Genomic DNA, 11,514 nt, shown 5'->3' with positions numbered 1-11,514 from the left:
TTTCTATCAGAGTTAGTATTGGCTGCAGATAAAGTACTAATTGTTGGTGATTTTAATATACAGTACATATAGATAATGAAAAAGATGCATTGGGATTGGCATTTAAAGACATTGTAATCATACTCTAGATCTAATATTATCACACGGAATAAATGTTGATGCCGTTGAAATTCTGCAGCAGAGCGATGACATCTCAGATCATTATCTAGTCTCGTGTAAACTTCATTTAGCCAAGGCTGCAAAGCCGACCCCGTGTTACAAATATGTTAGACCTATCACTTCTGCCACTAAAGATTGCTTTATTAATAATCTTCCTAATCAGTTTCATCATCTCAGCATCCCAGATAGCTTAGAAGAACTCGATATTGCAACAGAAACTTTTAACTCTCTCTTTTCCAGCACTTTAGACACAGTTGCTCCGTTGCGCTTAAAGGGATAGTTCATTTTGAAATTAATTTTTGGTATGTTTTAGCTTACCTCAAGGGCATCCAAGATGTAGGTGTCTTTTTTTCCGCAGTAGTTTCAATTTTGATATTTTTAGGTCAAACCGTTCTTGTCTGTCAGTCATAATTATAATGCAGGTCTATGGTCACTGTCTCAAAGAGCATGCACAGAGTCCAAATTAAAACAATTCCCCGTCGTCCAAATGAAACAATTCCCCATCGTAAGTACACATTGATGGCCTAAGACACGAAACGAGCGGTTTGTGTGAGAAAACGAACAGTATTTATATCGTTTTTACCACTTATACACAGCCATGTCCAAGTGATCTGATCTGACGTGTACGCAGACTGGTGCATAGATATATACACACTAGATCTCGCCTTGTCTACGGCAGTTCATTGGAACGAATGTCTTTAAGGCGACATCTAGTGTATATATCTATGCACCAGTCTGCGCACACTTCAGATCAGATCACTTGGACATGGCTGCGTATAAGAGGTAAAAACGATATAAATACTGTTCGTTTTCTCACACAAACCGCTCGTTTCATGTCTTAGGCCATCAATGTGTACTTACGATGGGGAATTGTTTAATTTGGACGACGGGGAATTGTTTTAATTTGGACTCTGTGCTTGTGTTTTGAGACCGTGACCATAGACCTGCATTATATGACTAACAGACAAGAACGGTTTGACCTAAAAATATCAAAATTGAAACTACTGCGGAAAAAAAGACACCTACATCTTGGATGCCCTTGAGGTAAGCTAAAACATACCAAAAATTAATTTCAAAGTGAACTATCCCTTTAAAGGGCATCTTGCAGGTTAGTATGGAAGCCCGTTTCCGCCACATTGAGTAAAAAAAATAAAGATTCTTTAAGTCATAATAATGAGAAACTTTCTCGAAATAATGACTTAACATCTCGTAATAATGAGAAACTTTCTCGAAATAATGACTTAACATCTCGTAATAATGAGAAACTTTCTCGAAATAATGACTTAACATCTCGTAATAATGAGAAACTTTCTCGAAATAATGAGTTAACATCTCGTAATAATGAGAAACGTTCTCGAAATAATGACTTAACATCTCGTAATAATGAGAAACTTTCTCGAAATAATGACTTAACATCTCGTAATAATGAGAAACTTTCTTGTAATAATGAGAAACTTTCTCGTAATAATGACTTAACATCTCATAATAATGAGAAAGTTTCTCGTAATAATGACTTAACATCTCGTAATAATGAGAAACTTTCTCGAAATAATGACTTAACATCTCGTAATAATGAGAAACTTTCTCGAAATAATGACTTAACATCTCGTAATAATGAGAAACTTTCTTGTAATAATGAGAAACTTTCTCGTAATAATGACTTAACATCTCATAATAATGAGAAAGTTTCTCGTAATAATGACTTCTGATTACTGATTTTCTCGCACTTCTACGCATGCGCAAAGCAGCGGAGCAGAAGGGCGTGCCGCACTAGCGACATCCGCTGGTCAAAGCCGTGTAAATGCATCACAGCAAACATGGCACGCTCTGCAAAACAGTTGTTTTCATTAAAGTCAGTGTGATCTACTAAGTGCAATCTGTAGTATCATTAAATAACATCATCAGTAGGCCTATATCTTCCATACTTTTCCATGCGCACGATAAGGTGTGAAAGTGGAATGCAGAAGCAGGATGGTTACCATGGTAAATTGTTACATGAATTTACAAAACTATCAGATTAAAGTAGGAATATTACATTTATTCATCAAGTTTAAGTGTAACCTCTTCATAAAATATATGGGTACGTGTGTTAATATAACACGTATTTTGCAGATGCTTCTAGGATATTTGATGTGCAGGTTCATCTGGAAGATATCAATACAGAAATCACCTTTAAGATGTTTATGACTTTGGCGACATTTAAACATAGTTGGGCAGTGGAATGGGGGGAAACGCAAGGTCGAGACGTGTTTTTAAAAGCTGAACTTCTTTTCAATTGAGCGCCGCATTTTTAGAACGCCGTGTCATGCGCGAGACGCTGCAGAAGAGCGAGCGAGCGTCCGTCTAGTGCGCATATGCCTAGAAAAGCAATGAAAAAGCGCGTTCTGTATGAACGGACCCTTACACAGATTTCCAGATAAGTGTTCTTAAACAGATTTGGAAAGGTGTGCTGTCTTATCATTCCTCCATCTATTTGAAATCCATGGATCACCCTTCTGTGTTGCTGCTTGTTCATACACAAAAATACAAATGAATATTACAAATGAATAAAATACTATCTAGCTATGGAAGTCCATCTCATATATTGATCATTTATCATTAATGTTATTCACTGCAGAGCGTGCCATGTTTGCTGTGATGCATTTACACGGCTTTAACCAGGGGATGTCGCTAGTGCGGCACGCCCTTCTGCTCCGCTGCTTTGCGCATGCGTAGAAGTGCGAGAAAATAAGTCATTATTACGAGAAAGTTTCTCATTATTACGAGAAAGTTTCTCATTATTACGAGATGTTAAGTGATTATTACGATAAAGTTTCTCATTATTACGAGATGTTAAGTCATTATTACGAGGAAGTTTCTCATTATTACGAGATGTTAAGTCATTATTACGAGAAAGTTTCTCATTATTATGACTTAAAGAATCTTTATTTTTTTTACTCAATGTGGCGGAAACGGGCTTCCATACTAACCTGCAAGATGCCCTTTAAGAGCAAATCATTTGTGACTCTAATGAGAGCTGTCTCAGTACTATGGTACGGTCTAAATCCTGACTGAAAATCCTCGCAGATATCATTTCTTTCTAAAAAGGAACATAGTTGTGAAGATACTGCCTTTTCTAGTATCTTTGACAGAAAAGGTAGATTCGAGATCAGCCTGTAATTGACTAATTTTGTAGGATCAAGTTGTGTTTTTTTTAACAAGTGGTTTAATCATAGCCAGCTTAAAGGTTTTTGGCACGTATCCTAGAGACAAAGATTAATTAATGATAGTAAGAAGAGAATCTATGACCTCTGGAAGCATCTCTTTCATTAGCTTAGTCGGTATAGGGTATAACATACATGTTGTCGGTTTAGATGATTTAATGAGTTTAGCGAATTCTTCCTCTCCTATAGCAATAAATGAATAAAATTTTTCCTTAGGGAGACTAAAATGCACTCCCTGATGCGATACTGTAGTCGACGGTTGCATAATTATAATTTTGTCCCTGATATTATCAATCTTATAAGTGAAGAAGTACATGAAGTCATTACTGCTGTGTTTACATTTCTGGGCTTGAAGCTTTCTTTTTCGTTAGTTTAGCCACTGTTTAAAAAAAAATACCTAGGGTTTTGTTTATTTTCTTCTAATAGGATTGAAAAATAAGCAGATCTAGCAGCTTTTAAGGCCTATCTGTATGCAATCGTGCTCTCTTTCCATGAAATGCGGAAAAAAACTCTAGTTTTGTTTTCTTCCAGTTGCACTCCATTTTTCTGGCTGCTCTCTTAAGGGCTGATTTTATTTAATCTTCTTTAAAGGGATAGTTCACTTTGAAATAAATTTTTGGTATGTTTTAGCTTACCTCAAGGGCATCCAAGATGTAGGTGTCTTTTTTTCCGCAGTAGTTTAAATTTTGATATTTTTAGGTCAAACCGTTCTTGTCTGTCAGTCATATAATGCAGGTCTATGGTCACGGTCTCAAAGAGCATGCACAGAGTCCAAATTAAAACAATTCCCCATCGTAAGTACACATTGATGGCCTAAGACACAGTATTTATATCGTTTTTACCTCTTATACGCAGCCATGTCCAAGTGATCTGATCTGATGTGTACGCAGACTGGTGCATAGGTATATACACACTAGATGTCGCCTTGTCTACGGCAGTTCATTGGAACGAATGTCTTTAAGGCGACATCTAGTGTATATATCTATGCACCAGTCTGCGTACACGTCAGATCAGATCACTTGGACATGGCTGCGTATAAGAGGTAAAAACGATATAAATACTGTGTCTTAGGCCATCAATGTGTACTTACGATGGGGAATTGTTTTAATTTGGACTCTGTGCATGCTCTTTGAGACCGTGACCATAGACCTGCATTATATGACTGACAGACAAGAACGGTTTGACCTAAAAATATCAAAATTTAAACTACTGCGGAAAAAAAGACACCTACATCTTGGATGCCCTTGAGGTAAGCTAAAACATACCAAAAATTAATTTCAAAGTGAACTATCCCTTTAAAGAAGATTAAATAAAATCAGCCCTTAAGAGAGCAGCCAGAAAAATGGAGTGCAACTGGAAGAAAACAAAACTAGAGTTTTTTTCCGCATTTCATGGAAAGAGAGCACGATTGCATACAGATAGGCCTTAAAAGCTGCTAGATCTGCTTATTTTTCAATCCTATTAGAAGAAAATAAACAAAACCCTAGGTATTTTTTTAAACAGTGGCTAAACTAACGAAAAAGAAAGCTTCAAGCCCAGAAATGTAAACACAGCAGTAATGACTTCATGTACTTCTTCACTTATAAGATTGATAATATCAGGGACAAAATTATAATTATGCAACCGTCGACTACAGTATCGCATCAGGGAGTGCATTTTAGTCTCCCTAAGGAAACATTTTATTCATTTATTGCTATAGGAGAGGAAGAATTCGCTAAACTCATTAAATCATCTAAACCGACAACATGTATGTTAGACCCTATACCGACTAAGCTAATGAAAGAGATGCTTCCAGAGGTCATAGATTCTCTTCTTACTTTCATTAATTAATCTTTGTCTCTAGGATACGTGCCAAAAACCTTTAAGCTGGCTATGATTAAACCACTTGTTAAAAAAAACACAACTTGATCCTACAAAATTAGTCAATTACAGGCTGATCTCGAATCTACCTTTTCTGTCAAAGATACTAGAAAAGGCAGTATCTTCACAACTATGTTCCTTTTTAGAAAGAAATGATATCTGCGAGGATTTTCAGTCAGGATTTAGACCGTACCATAGTACTGAGACAGCTCTCATTAGAGTCACAAATGATTTGCTCTTAAAGGGCATCTTGCAGGTTAGTATGGAAGCCCGTTTCCACCACATTGAGTAAAAAAAATAAAGATTCTTTAAGTCATAATAATGAGAAACTTTCTCGTAATAATGACTTAACATCTCATAATAATGAGAAACTTTCTCGTAATAATGACTTAACATCTCGTAATAATGAGAAACTTTCTCGTAATAATGACTTAACATCTCGTAATAATGAGAAACTTTCTCGTAATAATGACTTAACATCTCGTAATGAGAAACTACAGAACGCGCTTTTTCATTGCTTTTCTAGGCATATGCGCACTAGACGGACGCTCGCTCGCTCTTCTGCAGCGTCTCGCGCATGACACGGCGTTCTAAAAATGCGGCGCTCAATTGAAAAGAAGTTCAGCTTTTAAAAACACGTCTCGACCTTGCGTTTTCCCCCATTCCACTGCCCAACTATGTTTAAATGTCCCCAAAGTCATAAACATCTTAAAGGTGATTTCTGTATTGATATCTTCCAGATGAACCTGCACATCAAATATCCTAGAAGCATCTGCAAAATACGTGTTATATTAACACACGTACCCATATATTTTATGAAGATGTTACACTTAAACTTGATGAATAAATGTAATATTCCAACGTTAATCTGATAGTTTTGTAAATTCATGTAACAATTTACCATGGTAACCATCCTGCTTCTGCATTCCACTTTCACACCTTATCGTGCGCATGGAAAAGTATGGAAGATATAGGCCTACTGATGATGTTATTTAATGATACTACAGATTGCACTTAGTAGATCACACTGACTTTAATGAAAACAACTGTTTTGCAGAGCGTGCCATGTTTGCTGTGATGCATTTACACGGCTTTGACCAGCGGATGTCGCTAGTGCGGCACGCCCTTCTGCTCCGCTGCTTTGCGCATGCGTAGAAGTGCGAGAAAATAAGTCATTATTACGAGAAACGTTCTCATTATTATGAGATGTTAAGTCATTATTTTGAGAAAGTTTCTCATTATTACGAGATATTAAGTCATTATTTCGAGAAAGTTTCTCATTATTACGAGATGTTAAGTCATTATTTCGAGAAAGTTTCTCATCATTACGAGCTGTTAAGTCATTATTACGAGAAAGTACGAGATGTTAAGTCATTATTTTGAGAAAGTTTCTCATTATTACGAGATAAGTCATTATTTCGAGAAAGTTTCTCATTATTATGAGATGTTAAGTCATTATTTCGAGAACGCTTCTCGTTATTATGAGATGTTAAGTCATTATTACGAGAAAGCTTCTCATTATTATGAGATGTTAAGTCATTATTACGAGGAAGTTTCTCATTATTACGAGATGTTAAGTCATTATTTCGAGAAAGTTTCTCATTATTACGAGATGTTAAGTCATTATTTCGAGAAAGTTTCTCATTATTACGAGCTGTTAAGTCATTATTACGAGAAAGTACGAGATGTTAAGTCATTATTACGAGAAAGTTTCTCATTATTACAAGAAAGTTTCTCATTATTACGAGATGTTCAAGTCATTATTATGAGAAAGTTTCTCATTATTACAAGAAAGCTTCTCATTATTACGAGATGTTTAAGTCATTATTATGAGAAAGTTTCTCATTATTACAAGAAAGCTTCTCATTATTATGAGATGTTAAGTCATTATTACGAGAAAGCTTCTCATTATTATGAGATGTTAAGTCATTATTACGAGGAAGTTTCTCATTATTACGAGATGTTAAGTCATTATTTCGAGAAAGTTTCTCATTATTACGAGATGTTAAGTCATTATTTCGAGAAAGTTTCTCATTATTACGAGCTGTTAAGTCATTATTACGAGAAAGTACGAGATGTTAAGTCATTATTACGAGAAAGTTTCTCATTATTACAAGAAAGTTTCTCATTATTACGAGATGTTCAAGTCATTATTATGAGAAAGTTTCTCATTATTACAAGAAAGCTTCTCATTATTACGAGATGTTTAAGTCATTATTATGAGAAAGTTTCTCATTATTACGAGATGTTTAAGTCATTATTACAAGAAAGCTTCTCATTATTACGAGATGTTAAGTCATTATTATGAGAAAGCTTCTCATTATTACGAGATGTTTAAGTCATTATTATGAGAAAGTTTCTCATTATTACGAGATGTTAAGTCATTATTACGAGAACGTTTCTCATTATTACAAGAAAGTTTCTCATTATTACGAGATGTTAAGTCATTATTACGAGAAAGTTTCTCATTATTACGAGATGTTAAGTCATTATTATGAGAAAGTTTCTCATTATTACGAGATGTTAAGTCATTATTACGAGAAAGTTTCTCATTATTACGAGATGTTAAGTCATTATTACGAGAAAGTTTCTCATTATTTTGAGATGTTAAGTCATTATTACGAGAAAGTTTCTCATTATTTTGAGATGTTAAGTCATTATTACGAGAAAGTTTCTCATTATTATGAGATGTTAAGTCATTATTACGAGAAAGTTTCTCATTATTACGAGAAAGTTTCTCATTATTTTGAGATGTTAAGTCATTATTACGAGAAAGTTTCTCATTATTTTGAGATGTTAAGTCATTATTACGAGAAAGTTTCTCAATATTTTGAGATGTTAAGTCATTATTATGAGAAAGTTTCTCATTATTTTGAGATGTTAAGTCATTATTACGAGAAAGTTTCTCATTATTATGACTTAAAGAATCTTTTTTTTTTTACTCAACGTGGCGGAAACGGGCTTCCATAGGTTAGACTACCCAGTGAGTCAAGATATAGAAAAATAATGTAGGAACTAGATTAAAATATAAATATATACTTAAACGCTATTAAGGCTTCTAGAGTCGTTTTTGTGAGAAAATGTTACTTCCGCATCTGAAAACCGCCGGAAGTGACGTAACAGGAGGGAGTGCGGTCAAAGTAAACAATAGGAAAGCAATGGATCACAATGACAGTTCGGACGCTGAGGAAATTGTAAATGTTTACTCGTATGACGGACCTCAGCCATATAAGTTAATTATGAGCCTGCTATGCAGCCAAGAGAGCAGGACAGGCCAGGCAACTACTTTTATTTGTGTAAACTCACAACAACAAGAAAACGTTGTGCTTTTGTAAAATAAAATAAAATTGAACAGGGTGCGCGTTCATGATCTCTGTGAATTGGAGCGCGTCTCAAATTAACCCTCTGAGGTCGGAAAACGCGCCCCCGCGTTTTGCTGGATTTTCTTCACATTGTAGTACAATAAACTTAAATTACTCCGTCATTTATGGTTATACAGAAAAAAGAAATATAAAAAAAGAATCTGTGATATTTCTACTTTTGTATGTGTCCACTTACAATCAAATCAAAACATTGTGCTTTTGTAAAATAAAGAAAATAAACAGGGTGTGCGTTCTGCCTCTCCGTCGCGGTGAACTTTTTTTTCTTGAGCACGTCTATAAACTGAAACAAAACTCAGCGAATCCTTCTCACACATTTATGAGCCATACACCTTTATACACATTTAAGTGTGTACTTTTAAATGATCGGATTCAAACTGAAAACAAATATTCTCTGTTTAAGTAATTTGTATAAAACCAACAGGATGTCCAGTATCTCAAACGCTTGCTAATTACTTTTAATTCGGCCACGCCCACTCGCGCAAAAGAGATTCACATGCAAATCTCCACATGGAACGCGAACGCCCTCGTTACCTCAAACACAAAACACCAAAAAACTTCACAAGTCTCTGCTTTTCGTCGAGTTTGGAAGACGCGCTGTGAGCTTACATTGGATTTACATCAGAAGAAGAAGAACGCGATTTGAAGACAAGAAAGATGTAAGGTAAGAAATTCTTACTTATTAGTTTATGGTATTGTTGCATAAACTTCACATTGCAGTTGAACTGTTGCTAGATATATGGTGAATATTATACTATTTAGACCCATGTTTACTGTTAAATACTGTTTGTGGATATCTGCTCAAGCATAGATATGTATAACCATAATGTTTAATATTTTGGAGCGCGATGGCGTTTGAATGTATCATATTTTGGAGCGCGCTGTGGGTTTGAATGTATCATATTTTGGAGCGCGCTGTGGGTTTGAGTATCATATTTTGGAGCGTGCTGTGGGTTTGAGTATCATATTTTGGAGCGTGCTGTGGGTTTGAATGTATCATATTTTGGAGCGCGCTGTGGGTTTGAATGTATCATATTTTGGAGCGCGCTGTGGGTTTGAGTATCATATTTTGGAGCGCGCTGTGGGTTTGAGTATCATATTTTGGAGCGTGCTGTGGGTTTGAGTATCATATTTTGGAGCGTGCTGTGGGTTTGAATGTATCATATTTTGGAGCGCGCTGTGGGTTTGAGTATCATATTTTGGAGCGTGCTGTGGGTTTGAGTATCATATTTTGGAGCGTGCTGTGGGTTTGAATGTATCATATTTTGGAGCGCGATTGCGTTTGAAAGGAAAAATGCACCAAACATTAGGCTTTATGTTTTTACTATTATCTCATTTCATATCATCATAACGAATGGAAACATTTGAAGTAACATAAGATAATCAATATATTTTTCTCTAGCAGTTACTGAAATCTTTTGGAAGATTTATAGGCTGCTTTGTAAAATAAAATTATTTTATGCAGTACTGCACATAGCTTATGCCTACAAGGCACAACAAATATGGTGTTCTTTATATTATATATTGTTGGAAACATTTGTGTCAGGTAAGCAGAATAAAATACACTGTAAATAAACAGTATTAAAACAAAGGGTTAAGTCACTAGTACACATGACCTTCCATGGCTTAATGCTTCCATAAATTAAATTTAGGAACTTCATTTTTAATATTCATAATAATTTAACAGAGGTGGAAAGTAACTAACTACAAACACTTTCGGGTAAGGTGTAAACAGCCCCTTAGTGGCGAAACAATGTAATCGATAAATGCGTTACTCTATATGCTGATTTACTCTATTTTGATCGCTATCGTAGACATCAGTGTTTATATTTGAACTTTGCACTTTTATCCCAGTACTATGATAATTTGAACTATTGTGTCACAGAAATAATGGTACTATGAGGTTGAAAAGGCTTTTCAATGCATTCAATCTCACGTCGCTTCCACGCGTCCACTTGAAAGGGATATTACGTCACTCAACACTAAAAGATAACGACACATTTCATCCTCTGTTGAAACAAAAGTGGCAAACTTCTGTCAACCTCATCTATAAGCAAGGACAAAAATAAAAATAAAATAATTTAATTCTTTATTAAGCAATATTATTTAACCCTCTGATTATCTTCATTTGGGACGACACTAGTTATCTTTGGGGTCCCCAGACAACAACATTTAATTTTGTAACAGAATAATAGTTGTTTTTTTTTAAATGTAATTTTACACTGTTTATTAATGTTTTTACTCAACATTTGTGCAGTTTTTGGAAGATTTATGATATATTTTCAATTTCTTTAAATAAATAAATATTTATTTAAATAGGCTTTTTACAAAAAACAGCATTTTATGTAAAATTCACTTTATAAAAGACCCATATTTCTAACTTTCATTCATGGGGATAACATGGATAATTTTACATGGTTTAGTGTAAACTTTTTGCCCATATTTTGTAAAATGTCGTTTTAAAAGTAAAAAATTATAATTTTAGCTACTAGATGGCTATAGAGCTCCACTATATGCTATTTGACTAACTGAAAGATATCTTTTCACAAGATTTTCCAGTTGGATTCATATCTAAATATTATGAAATCACAATTCTAACAATAATTTTTTTTTTTTTTTTTACTGAAATTTTTTTTTTTCAAATAATGTTACATTATGATTAGAATCAAACCTGAAAAGGATAAAAGTTGAAATTTTAGAGTTTATCATTTATTTCATCATCTTTTTTTCATATAATTGTACAAATGTGATCTACACTTCAGTTACTAACTGTAACAGAACAGATATGTACAGTTAGATTATATATTGAGTACAAATACATGACATGAACATTAAAATGCAATGAATTGAACAGCATAAGTTAACAAATAAGCAAGTAAAGCCACCTCCGTTTCTCATAACAAGCGCGGGTG

General features: G+C 34.5%; 1 protein-coding gene across 1 annotated transcript in view; it reads right to left on the bottom strand.

The window, feature by feature from the left end:
• LOC309510237 (uncharacterized protein) overlaps positions 1–8,802 on the bottom strand; it is a 22,867-nt gene extending 14,065 nt beyond the window's left edge. The window contains exon 1 of the mRNA XM_082191259.1: positions 8,625–8,802. The gene's annotated coding sequence lies outside the window, so the exon portion shown is untranslated. The remainder of the gene's footprint in view (positions 1–8,624) is intronic.
• Positions 8,803–11,514: the final 2,712 nt, after the last annotated feature.

The sequence above is a fragment of the Leuciscus leuciscus genome, assembly GCF_965113295.1.
Source record: "Leuciscus leuciscus genome assembly, contig: SUPER_11_unloc_5, whole genome shotgun sequence".
Classification (NCBI taxonomy): domain Eukaryota; kingdom Metazoa; phylum Chordata; class Actinopteri; order Cypriniformes; family Leuciscidae; genus Leuciscus; species Leuciscus leuciscus.
Note: the sequence above shows the minus strand (reverse complement) of the source record. Positions and strands in the feature narration are given on the sequence as shown.